This window comes from Tenrec ecaudatus, chromosome 1 (genome assembly GCF_050624435.1).
Source record: "Tenrec ecaudatus isolate mTenEca1 chromosome 1, mTenEca1.hap1, whole genome shotgun sequence".
In the NCBI taxonomy this organism is placed as follows: Eukaryota; Metazoa; Chordata; class Mammalia; order Afrosoricida; family Tenrecidae; genus Tenrec; species Tenrec ecaudatus.
In genome coordinates, this window is record NC_134530.1 from 310,255,562 (window position 1) to 310,268,886 (window position 13,325).

The window sequence follows — 13,325 nt, forward strand, 5'->3', positions numbered from 1 at the left end:
GCTCCCTCTTTAAACCCAGCAGCCCTCTTGTCTCAGCTCTTAGACTCGCTGGATCTTAGCGGTCACTCCTGCCCCCAAGCAGTTGCGGAACTAACACTGCCCCACTCAGACTTTCTGATCAACCTTTTCCTAACCCAGATTTAACTTTGTTTGTTGATGGCAATTTTGTCGTAGATGCCCAGGGACAATGGCAGGCTGCATATGCTGTCCTCTCACTTGACTAAGTCTGGAAAGCTGCGGGGATTTTCTGACTACCAAAGGGCCCCCCATAGTAAATGGCAAATTAATAGTTAATCCCTTACAGGCTCTTCAGCTGCCAGCAAAAGTAGCCATCATCCATTGCAAAGAACATCAAACTGATAACTCTCTTGTCTCCCTCCAAAGGCAGTTATCCTTAGCACGAATCACCCTACAAAATCGTCAAGCTCTTGACTTATTAACAGCAGATGAAAGAGGAACATCCTTGTTTCTAAATAAAAACTGTTGTTATTATATTAATGAATTGGGCATAATTAAACAAAATGCTAAGGCACTCCGCGCCATGGCCAATGAAATCAGGAAATGTCAGTGAAGCACCACCAGCTTCTCATGGTTTCAAAATCCTGCCATAGCCTGGGTTATGCCCCTCATCGGACCTCTGATGATAATCTGTGTACTTTTGCTTTTAGCTCTTTGTGTGTTTAGATTCTTGCAGGAATAGATGAAAGATATCTCCAACCTGACCTTCAATGAGCTTCTTCACCCTTACAGTCCACTGCCAACCGGCCCAGCCCCGAACCTTCCAATTTTTAATCCCCCCCTTATTCGTCCTATCTCACGTCGCCCCATTACCAATATTAAGAAGTTTGGAATGTTTGGCCCAGGTCTGAACTAGGCAGCCCTGTTTGGACTAAGCTGAAACAGGTCCGGGCCCTGCACGTCCTTCCCTGCACATCCCAAAGGTCAGCAGCAGCCAGCATCAGATAAGATAACAGTCAGATAAGATAACCAGTGAAACCAGCTTTTCCAGGTTCCAAGAAAGCCCTCAAGGAGTCCACAAACAATTCTCCCAGTTTCCAGACTCCATATACTAATTGCCCTACATTCCTCAACCCCCCTTTACAAATCCTCGGCCCAGTTACTGAGCACCACTTCCCTGACTTTTGGCCTAGGTCACCGTAACCTCTTCTGGGAGCTTCCCCCAATAAAGCTATTTCTGTTTCTGTTCTCCCTTGTCCTGTCAGTTATGTCTGTCTTCCTCCCTGTTCCTCAGTTCCCCTTTATACCCCCCACAAAGAGTTGTTTTAATCATACAACTCTTATCACAATCCATACATCCATCCATTGTGTCAAGTGCATTTATACATTTGTTACCCTCATCATTCTCAAAATATTTTCTTTCTACTTGAGCCCTTGATATCAACTCCTCATTTTCCCCCTCCCTTCCTGATCCCCCCTCCCTCATGAACCCTTGATAATTTATAAATTATTATTATTTTGTCATGTCTTACACTGTCTAACGTCTCCTTTCACCCCCTTTTCTGTTTTCCACCCCCGAGGGAGGAGGTTATATGTAGATCCTTGTAATCAGTTCCCCCTTATGTTGAACAATGTTTTCTCCCAATAAAAGGCTAGTCCAAAAAGATCTCAAGACTCTATGAAGATGTATCATATTTAAATCACAGTGAATAATGGGATTTAGTACAACTGACAAATCTTCTTTTACACTGTTTGCCTTAGAGTCTCACTAAAAATCGGTATGAAACGGAACAGAATGACACTCGCAGAATGTAATATTGTAGGGACAACACTGAGGTTGATTGTTACAGGCATATTATACTCTGAGTACTCAGATTTTGTGATGAATTGCTTTTGTTTTCCATCTTCCATAATTAGCAGCATGGTCACGAATCTTTCTCCTTGTGCTGATGTTCTCCCTCATCCTCAACAAAGATGATTTGTCTTTGCTCTAAGGTTTAATAAAGGGTCTCTATAAAATATATTTGAATGTGTGTTCTTTTTCCTCAGTGGAAGAGTTTGAAAGTCATTTCTTATCTCTAGTATCATTTTGCCATCTGGAAAGACTGGGAAAAAATAGTGTCCCTTTCAAAGCCAACAAGTTCTTTCTTCTTATTTTTTTAATTTAAGGAGAACTTTTATTAAGTCTCAGAAGAGGCAAAGACAACACAAAGACAAGACCCATCATCCTGAAAAAAGCCTTTAGCATGAGGTCAAAATGGTGTCATCAACAGTTCATTCTTTAATTTGCCTCTTTCTCTCACATTGTGTTACAAACATCAAGACGTTGCTAGCAGTATCTTCAAAATTATGTCTGGAAATCTCCTAAGCTTATGGATCCAAGCTAAGTTCATCGGTTCAGTTTCTTACGTGAGGATACTCCAGGCCACAATGTTTCTAATCTTCCTATGGCTACAATAAAATAATTCCTTTTCACCCAAGGTCATATAATAATTTCTTTTACTGTTCACGGTTTTAAATTAAATTAATTTATTTTAAAATCATTTTATTGGGGGGCTCATACAATTCTTATCACAATCCATCCATCCATCCATCCATTGTGTCAAGCACATTTGTACATTTATTGCCATCATCCTTCTCAAAATATTTGCTTCCATCTTGAGCCCTTGGTATCAGCTCCTCCTATTTGCCCCTCCAGCCCAACATCCCATCCCCCAGATAGACTACTTGAGGCCCACTGGGCTCATAACAGTGACTTCAGTGTTCTTCCAACTTTTACCCATCCCCTCATCTCTAAGCCATTGTTACTTCAGCTCCCTCCCGTTCAAAAAGCAACATTGGCTCTGATTACCCAGGTTGCGTAACCCATCATTTTGAGCCTGTGGCTTAAAGCAAAACATAATTATCATTTTCTGTGGGGCAGAAATTTGAGCGGAGGTTTTTTGTTTTGTTTTGTTTTTTTGAGATTCTAATCAGGTTTTGCCTAAAACTGCCACAATCTAAAGGACGTCACTTCTCATGTGGCTCAGGGACTCAGGTGGCAAGTTGGTGCTGACATCACCTAGAGGCCCCAGGTATGTGTCTCCATGAGTCTAGGTGGATGTTCTTGCGGCAAGATACCTAGCTTCTCCCAGAGCATACCACTCAAGAGATCAAGACTGAAGCCGTGATGCCTTTTCTAAGCAAGCCTCAGAAAACATAAAGATATACTTTGAATAGCTTTATGTAGTAGTTCTTTAAAGTCTCTAGATAAATATACAAGGAGCCTGGGTGGTGTGGTGGGTTATATATACATCGGGCTATTATTAATCATAAGGTCAGAAGTTTGAAGCTACCAGATGCTTTGATGGAGAGAGATGAGGCTGTCTGCTCCCATACAAGTTTATAGCCTTGGAAACCAACTGTGAGCCACAAGCAACTTGATTTGCATGAGTTTTTTGGTGTGAGAAAAGTATAGAATCAGCTATGAATATATATATATATATACACACACACATACTTATATATAACTTCATAGCTGATTCTACAACCCTAGTCCCTGTTCAGAATAACTGTAATTCAATCGTCTTAAGATGTTTGTGTTCATCTATGTCTGACGAGTCCTCTCCTGGTTAAACTTGTTGTAAATTCCTCCAGTCACATATCTGCCTTTCCTGCTTTCCTTCTGGCCCCAGCATTGGCAGGTCTCGATTTCCTCGGGTGCTGGCTAGAGGCAGGGATATTGCAGGTCATCTTTCCTCTCCCTGGAATCAAACCTCAAACGGGCTGCAGATAGAACCCACAGCTGGACACCCAGCAGACTTGGAGGGGTCCTTTCTTGCACATAGTCTTATGACACAATGAGAAAAATGGGCGTCAAGGCGAACATTCCCAACAAGAGCTGAGCATTCCCAACATTCCCCTGAGCATTCCCAACCATCGCTGAGCAATTTCTCCATCAATTGATGAGACTGTTGGACAGCAGTTTTAAACCACCAGACACTGTGGGAGAAAGATGAGGCTTTCTATTGCTGTAAAGGGTTAGAGTCTCAGAAAGCCACATAGGCAGTTCAGTTCTGTCCTACAAGATCACTGTGAATCAGAATTGACTCGATGGCAGTGAGTTCCGATGCTTGCTTGTCAGATACAGCTGTAGATTCAGTATTGTCATATACATTAAGTGCATTCTTGATTTATATGAATTAAATGCAAACCTTCACAATCTCAGTTCAGCTCTGGCTCCTCCTTTGAAGACTTCAGTGTTTCAGTGGGGCTGAAATAGAACCTTGAATTCAACCAGCAAGATGCAAACAAAGGCCCTGAAGGAAAATGGAGACAGCCCTTTTGGTGTAGTTGAAGTCGAAGTTAGTACTAACATTGTGGTGTCTACTGCACTCTGCCCCAATTGCTTTTTCTTTCAGATCAAGTAAAACCAAGACTTTTTGAACCGACATGGCAATCAAATAAAGGGACTCAGGAGAAGTAGGCGCTTTCTGAAGGCACAAAAAAAAAAAAAAGATTCTGTGGGGAAAAAAAAGGTAGATGATAGAGATAGATAGATGATAGATAGATAGATAGATAGGTAGGTAGGTAGGTAGGTAGGTAGGTAGGTAGGTAGATAGATAGATAGATAGATAGATAGATAGATAGATAGATAGATAGATAGATAGATAGATAGATAGATAGATGATATAGATGGATGGATGGATGGATGGATGGATGGATGGATGGATGGATGGATGGATGGATAGATAGATAGATAGATAGATAGATAGATAGATAGATAGATAGATAGATAGATAGATAGATAAAAAGGATTCTATGCTTTCTCTCATCAATCAGTTGCCATCAGGTGAATTCTGACGCCTAGCGACCCCGCGAGTGTCCGAGTAGAAGTGCACTCCATGGGATTTTTAATGCTGGTGTTTTGGGAACGTAGAGGAAGGAAGGTCTTTCGTTTGAGGTGCCTCTAAGGAACACAAGCTCGTGCTCTGGAGTGAGTCCTGACTCACAGTGACCCGTAGGAGTTCCGAGGCTGGAAATCATTGCGGGAGAAATCTTCACCGCAGTCGGGAACCTTAACCTTCTCCCCCAGAGCGGCCTGTGTGTTTGAACTGGGTGGACACAAATTTCACCATTTCAGTTCGCGGGCAAGAGTGTCACCGTTTGCAATTTCCAGGGGCTTCTTCACTAACTCTCCTACCCCTCCTTCATAGTTTAATGATTTTAAAAGAACAGGACTCCTGGACATCGTTGCCTGTTTCTTCCTTAATGCTCAGCATGCGTGATAGATACGAACAGTTAGAGAGACCATTGTTGCAAACGAACTTTTCCATTCACTTCTTTCTAAGGAACATTAAGAAGATGTTTTTAAATATGCTTTTTAAAGCCGCCTACAAGTTGGTGGCAAATGATTGGAATAAAGAAATGATTACTAACACACTACCTGTGCCACCGGGATGGCCGAGTGGTTAAGGCGTTGGACTTAAGATCCAATGGGCTAGTGCCCGCGTGGGTTCGAACCCCACTCTCGGTAGGTTGGTTTTTCAGATCTAGGATTCTACTTGCGGTTCTGTTTCTGCATATATCTAACTTGCCATGCTCCCTAGGGAAGTTAGCTTCCCTAATTTTGTCCAACGACCTATAAGAAGTACCTCAACCAGTAAGCGCTTTAATGAATTTCAACGCGGCTTTGTCAGCTTCTTTACAGAAGAAAAAAGCGCCTAAATCGGTGGCCTGCCTAAAGAGGTGATCAATTACTCTCGGCTGTGTTCAATCTGAGGCTATTTTCTCCTAAGGCAACCAAGAACCTCTAGCTTCCTGCAGCCCCCAGGAGGCCTGCCAAGGCACTCGTTTGCTTCCAAACAGCTGTGCTTTAAAAAGCTCAGAGTTTTGCAAGACCCTCTCCAGCGGCTCACTCCGGAGAGCAGCATGCAGAAGGTCCGATGAATGAATGAATCCGCACCGGTACAGCCTGGGTTAACAAACAGCAATGTTCTTTCTCTTCCTTTTCCTGATTGTGGTCCCGCTGAGCATCTTTTTGTACCTGCATTTCCTTCCTTTTCTGTGAACTGCTGGTGAATTTCCTGTACTCGCGTCTGTGGTACTTCGTTGATAGGTTTGGCTCATGATTTACCCGAGCTCCTTAAATATGAAAGGAAGTGTCAGTCTGTCGGCGTAGCGGGTACCGTGCTGGGCTGGGAATCCTCAAGGTCGGGTGTCCGCGACCACCGGTGTCTGCCCCTCCCATCTCCTCCCCTTCCGCCCGCTCCGAAAGATGAGGCTTTCTGCTTCCGTACCGATTTCCAGCCTTAGAAACAAAAATGGACATTTCTTTCTTTCCTCTAGGGTTTCTGTGAGTGAGAACTGACTTGATGACCAATTAATTACGAGTCAATTAATGTTTTTATTTAAAGATCATTTTATTGGGGGCTCTTACAGCTCTTATCACAATCCATACATACATCAATTGTGTAAAGCGCATTTGTACGCTCATTTCCCTCATCATTCGCAAAATATTTGCTGTTCACTTAAGCCCCTCCCTCCCCACTCCCTCATGAATCCTTAATAATTTGTAAATTATTACTTTGTCATATCTTACACTGTATGATGTCTCCCTTCACCCAATTTTCTGTTGCCCTTCACCCAGGGAGGAGGTTATATGTAGATCCTTGTAATCGCTTCCCTCTTTCCAACCCACTCTCCCTCTACCCTCCCAGTATGGCCACTCTCACCACTGGTCCTGAAGGGATGATCTGTCCTGGAGTCCCTGTGTTTCCAGTCCCTATCTGTACCAGAGTACTGTCCTCTGGTCTAGCCAGATTTGTAAGGTAGAACTGGGATCATGATAGAGGGGTAATGGGGGAGAAGGGGGAGTAGGAAGCATTTAGGAGCTAGAGGAAAGTTGTATGTTTCATCGTTGCTATACTGCACCCTGACTGGCTTGTCTTAATCTTTCCTTTGATGAATCCCAAATGCTCGTGTTTTTTACTTGACTTGAACTTTGTGGTGATTTTGGATATGTAGAAAACTGCTATTTTTATTCAGTTAATGTTGCCCGTCTTTTTGACAGGTCGCTAATTAGGGGTAAAGTGGGTGGCTGTCTCCCCAATGACTAGGCTAACTGAAAATTAGCTGTCCGTGTCACAATAAAGGCGCTGGAAAGAAATCAGGCACATTAATTAGACCCTTATGAGAAAAACCCATAACTGAGCATGCTCAGACCCAAATCACCTTGGCCTAGGTAGAAGGTCCACCTGGGCGCACAGACTAGACACCAGCCACATGACATCACACAGGTGTGCTTAAACTCAGCCAATAAGGTCAGCCAATACCTTCAACCATGGCCTCCTCAGCCAGTGTGGCTGGGAAAGAATAAGAGCAACTGCAGGCAGGAGACCCCAATTTCCCCCTCCTCTTGTTCAGGTACATGCTGCTGCGTAGGTGTAGCCCTGCTCACTCTTTGGGGATGTCCTCCTCTTGGCTCCGGAACCAGGTTCTGCAATGTCCTCTTCTTGGCTCGAGAACCAGGTTCTGCACTCCTGTTCTGGCATTTCTTCCACGTGTTTTTCCATGTTCCCCTGAAACAGCCATCTTCAGTCATGAACTTTCCCACGGCCCCACCACACCTCCCACCAGGCAGCCTTTACCCTGTAATACCTGAAAATGCCCCTGTCCTTCATAAAAGTCACTTGGATTACAAAAGTGCTTGGACCATGTGAATTCTTTCAGCCTTGTGAAGAACCGAGGTAAGCCACCCCAGAAACTGAAAATATTTTTCTTTTTTTTTCGTATAACTTCAATATGCCTTTCCTCACTATGAAGTCACTTGACAAAATAACTCAGATCTTTTAGAGCACCCATCTTTTAGATTTATGTGAGCTTTTATAGATCCAGCTCTACATTATCTCCAACAAATGAGCTGGCAGTTCCAACACCCATTATTGAATGACCTATATTGCCCCATTAAGGAGTGTTGGTAGTGCAGTGGATCACAAACCCACCAGCTGCTCCTCTCTGGAGAGATGAGGCTGTCTGCTTGGAACCCCTGGGGAGCCCTTCTCCCCGGTCCACTCTATGGCAGTGTCCACTCTATGGCATTGTGGGTGTTGTCCCCACTGCTTGAAGTGCCAGCATACTTAATGATGTTCACTTGAAATTTTCAAGGACCAGGGCCTGGCAGAGCAAGACCATGAACTTTGAAACTCAAGATTCATTTGTTCCAATTCTGGGTTTGCCTCTGATATCTTAAGTCTTGACTTCATTTGTTAAATGGTGATCATAAACCCTACGTCATGGAAAGCAGTAATCAGAATGAAAATGATGGATATAATTTATCAAAGAAGGTGCCTGGCAAGCATGAAGTGCTCTTTGTCACTCTACAGGCAAGCTCCCTTTTCTCCAAGACACTAAACCCAAACCTTTCCTTTCTCAAAAAAAAGAAATAAAAAACAGAACAACTCACCACCATCCAATAGATTTGGACTCATGGTGACAAGGTAGACCTGCCCTCATGCGTGTCGGAGACTGTAACTCTTTGAGTAGAAAGCCCCATCTTCAGAAACCCAGAAATCGGGTAAATAGTGCCCTAAGTGTTAAAATTGCTTCTATTTTTGAGAGCAAGCACCAAGATTCCACACTTGAAAGTTCTCTAGTCCCAGGGATCTCCTCAGTGGGTCATTTTTTACAAGCTGTCTCTGGTTTCAAGGGGCCATCAGCTTTGTGTCTGTGTCTGACTTTACCTGGAGAGAAAGGAGGAAGCGCTTCCTATAAACATTAAGTGAGTCTGAGAAAGACTAAGGTACCCTGGAAAGGCAAGATTCATCCGATGGAATGAATCTGGATGTGGGGATGGGGGTGGTTTGGTTTTGTTTTTCTGAAATCAAACTCCAGAGGGTGAAGAAAATTACCTGAATTGAACATCCTCTCCTGCCCCCAAACTAAACAAACAACTTTGGACATGCTGTCAGGAGAGACCGGTCCCTGGAGAAAGACACCATGCATGGTAAAGTAGTGGGGGCAGTAAAAGAGAGGAAGGCCCAGCTAAACAAGATGGATTGGCAGAGTGGCTGCAATGATAGACTCAAACAAGAACAATTGAGTGTGGTGCAGGGCTGGGTAGGGTTTTATTCTGTTGTTCATAGGGTCACTGTGATTCAGAACTGATGTGACAGTGCCTAACAACAACAACAACAAAAAGCAGTGATCTTTAAGTGGATGATTAGGTCAGTTGTTAGAGTATGATGCCAAGGTTGCAGGTTCAATCCCTGGGGGAGTTAATTTATGTGACCTTTGTCCACAGGAGAATCAACTGCAGACCTAAAGTCACCACTCCCCACCTACCTCTGCCCAAGAAGGATATGAATCTGTTGTACGAGTGTGTGGTTTTTATTCAATTCCTCCCATAATTGTTGATGCTGGAAATTTCTACAACACCTGCTCCTGCTTTTTCTTGTCGTAGGCAGAATTCTAAAACACCCTCTGAGATTCCCTTCCCCTGGTGTGCAAGCCCTACATAAGCCCCTTGGGTTTTGAATATGATTAGGTGATGTTATCTCTGGCAAAGTCGATTGCAAGAAAAGGAGCTTGCCAGAGGTGAGCCTTGCCCAAATCGGGTGAGCCCTTACAAAGGGCTGGGCAGTTCATGGAGTCACAATTGAGTGATCTGAATTCGGAAAGAGTCTCTGTTGCTAGCTTTGATTGTAGAGGCAGCCAAAGGACCACTGGTGAGCTCTCTCGTTGCTGAGAACACCCCACTGACAGAAACCGGATACACTCATGACCAGGAGAGATTGGGAGACGATTCCAGGCTCCACATGAGAAGGCAGCCCAGTGGCATTTGGCCTTCTTAGATCTTGGGCAGAGGCCATAAGCACCTGGTGCCCAGATTCTTACCTACAGAACTGACTGAGTAAAAGGGTACTGGTGTCCATGGCTTACTTGTGATAATGTGATCACAGAAAATGAATGGATTTCTTACTGGGTTGTTTAAAGCAAGTCACACAGAAGTGCTAATATGGAAACATTATCATAGAAAATTGGCTATAGGAGCTGTCATGTGGTTTTTAGGGATCTGCTCTCCATCTGAGCACCTTGCTCTTCCTGTCCCCCCCTTTTTTGGGGGTGGGAGTAGTAGGGGTCCTGATCTGAACTGAGTGACTCTCACACTTCTTCATCATGGATAATTAGAAATGGATATTAATTTATATTTTAGATGGATGGAAGCACATTTTATATGTAAAGTATAAATGCAAGCATATATGTGCATCCATATCAATTTCATATCTAACACATCATTTAATAATCGCTGCCCATAACTTCATTCAATCCTTAAACTGAATTTTGTTGTTAACATGCACCGTGACCCTAAGCTTGTAGCACTGAAAGCAGATGAACACAGAAACGTGAGCCCTTCCAGGCTTGGCGGGCACAGGGAGAGACTGCACAGGCGGCTTCTCTTTTCAACAGGAAAGGGGTTCAAGGAGGCCGGAAGGTGGGCAAAAGGTTATTTGCACCATGTCGCCTTTCTACAGCAATTACAATACCACCTACACCCTCCCACGTCACTTTGAGTTGGCTTGTCATCAACAAGTCAATGTACGAGAAAACATGAATCAAAAGCTAGGAAGAGCAACTCTCACCAACCATAGTAAGAATGAAACTGAAGCTAGAATGTTCTGTTGTGTCATTCAAATGCTTTTGCATGAGTCATATGCCCACAGAGCACAAAAAGGAGAAAATCATTAAAAGACAAAGAGATAAGTCCTGGGCTCCTTCTCCCGCCCCCTCACCTTCTCAGCTCTCTCACCACTTCTACTTGAGTTTCTTCTGCATCCTTTCTGATACCTAAAACAGAACTTAAGTCTTATTTTGGCAATAATTTTGCATAACAGGAAAAATATTTACATAGTATTCTACAGTTTGATTTTTTATTTTCACTCAATACATCTTGGAGGTCTCTGTTGTATTAATAGTGGACTTACCTATGGCATTTCTGATTTTGCATACTGTACAAATCTGCTCTCTTTCCAAATGGGTATATCCAGCTAGGCAGGAGGTGAATCTGAAAATGTCTTTCCTGCTGTGCCTCTGACGAAGAAAATGAGGACAAAGTGTGGAGTTATTGGGGCTGAAGGGAGAGCAGATGACGCATTGATCATGTATCTTTTGCTCATACCGGTAGCTACCATGTCACCTCAGACATGGCAACCCCACGGGCATCAGAGTAGACCAGGACTCCACAGGGTTTCCAATGGCTGATTTCTGAGTAGATGGCCAGGCCTTTCTCCCAAGGTGAATCTGGTTAGACGCAGACCTTTTGGTGAGCAGTCAACAGCATTAACTGTTGACATCACCCAGAGGCTCTGTGTTGTATACAGTGCTACTGGGGACCATTGGGTGGATTCCGATTCACAGCACCCCCATGTAACGGACCAGAACTGCCCCATAAGGCTTTCCTGGTTGCAATCGTTATGGAAGCAGACCTCTAGCTGTTTCTCCTCTGGGGTTACTTTACTGGGTGTATTTGTGTATTTGAACGATCAGTCATAGTACATGGTATACAGTAAGTGCTCAATAAATGTCCATCTCTTTGTTCCTTAAGTGAAAACCACTTTCTTCCTTTATAAGCTACCCTTCATGAGTATGTTCCTGTCCAATCTAGTTATTTTTTGTTTGTCTTGTTTATTGCTGAGGTTTTGTTTGTTTTTTTCTTCAATCTATAGTTTTAAAAATGTCCTAGGTATTCACTTCTGATGTAGCTTTCTAAAAAATGGCCATCCTATATGAATACTTTCTTTAACCAAATACCTGAATTTGATGGTCTCAATTGAACAGGTGAGATCTTGCTCCCGGAGTCTTGGGAAAATCGTCCAGCCACCCATCTTAAATTTGGATTCTAGCTCCCCATGCTGCAGTTTGTCCTGGACAATGGTAGTCAGAGAAGTAGGGTCACTGGTTACTGGCCCTCTGGTGACACCACATAGCTAGATAGCAGCGTGAGAATGACCTTTTCAGCAGCACTAGGGACAGCAAGACTAGGGGTCTGGGATGGGAGGGGAGAGGAATGAGCAGGTACAATTCCAGAGGAAAGAGGATTTTTATCACCATGTACACTTCACAGATAGGAGAGGAGCTTTGTCAGAAACCATGACATTCCCCTGCAGGTAGGAAGCCCAGGATGAGCGGAGGTATGGAGGTGATAGAGGAGAGGCAGCTAGCAGTGCCAGGACCCAAAGATTGTCTGTCCCCGCCTCCCCCTCCAGTTCCACTCTTCTTCATGTTTCTCTTTCACAAGCCGAGCCTGAGCTCTAGAAAGAGGAGTGAGCAAACCAGGGAAGAGGTCAGTTCTCATCTCAGTGAGTGCCTCTGCGCTCAGCAGAACCGTGACTGGCTGGGGGTTCCTGAGGTGTGGATGGAGAGGCCTGTTCTTCAAGTTCATTCTGGGGTGCTGGGTTGTAAGCTCAGCTTTTTCTCTCCTAATGAAATGGCGCCCACGTGGCTGGACTGAGATTTCACAGCTTTGACGCCCTGGGAATCGCAAAGGCAGAGGCCTCCTAAGGACATGATAATTATGCTGATGACAATCTCTCCATTTAAAAGAGCTTAGGAGGCTCAGAGATCAAAAACATTGGCTCCCTACTGCCGTGGCTTCAATTCCAACTCTGGGCAGCCCTCTGGCACAGAGTAGAACTAACTGCCCAGGAGGTTTCCTAAGCTGCTGCCTTTAAGGAAGCAGACAGCCACAATGGTGTCCCGCAGAGGGGCAGGGAGTTTGCACAGCAGAACTTTGAGTTAGCAGCTGGGTGCTCATCTAGTGTGTCAACTTGGCTCCGTAAACTAGAGCGACCCATTTCAGTCTTGATGGTTACTGTCTGATTTCCGGTGTGCTGCCTGTGCAGTCTGAAGGGCCCTGCACTTGGCTCAGCGCTTGCTATCATGGTTAGGGAATTGTTAGTAGCTTCAGAACAAGACACCCTGCGTTCTAGTTCCACACTGAGCCCACAGATTTGGTCGCCACAAGAGTCCCTTGTCAAGAAGGGGAACTGATTCTACCCTGCACCCTGCATTCTGTTCCTTGCTCAAAATACATTTGCTGTGGGGACATGGCTTCCTGATTGGGCTTGACACTGTCCAACTGTAGTGCAGAAGAGAGAGAGAGAGAGAGAGAAAACATATCTATGGTCACCTGGTTAGAGGAAGGAGGAAGGAGTCAAGGAGGAATATCATAGGCGATATTCATGTCCAGAAACCAGACAGGAAAGGGACCTATGTAATGACTGAGCACTGCTGTAAACATCCCCACCCTTGGGAACTGTTTCACAAAAAGAAAAAGGGAAGAGCCAAGAAATAGCCTTGAAATCCTTAGCTGGAGGTTAACTCTCTCTCTC

General features: G+C 44.2%; 1 non-coding gene across 1 annotated transcript; it reads left to right on the forward strand.

Moving 5' to 3' along the window:
• Positions 1–5,390: 5,390 nt before the first annotated feature.
• TRNAL-UAA (transfer RNA leucine (anticodon UAA)) lies at positions 5,391–5,473 on the forward strand. Its single transcript has one exon. It is a non-coding gene; the product is annotated as a tRNA-Leu (tRNA).
• The last annotated feature ends 7,852 nt before the right edge of the window (positions 5,474–13,325 follow it).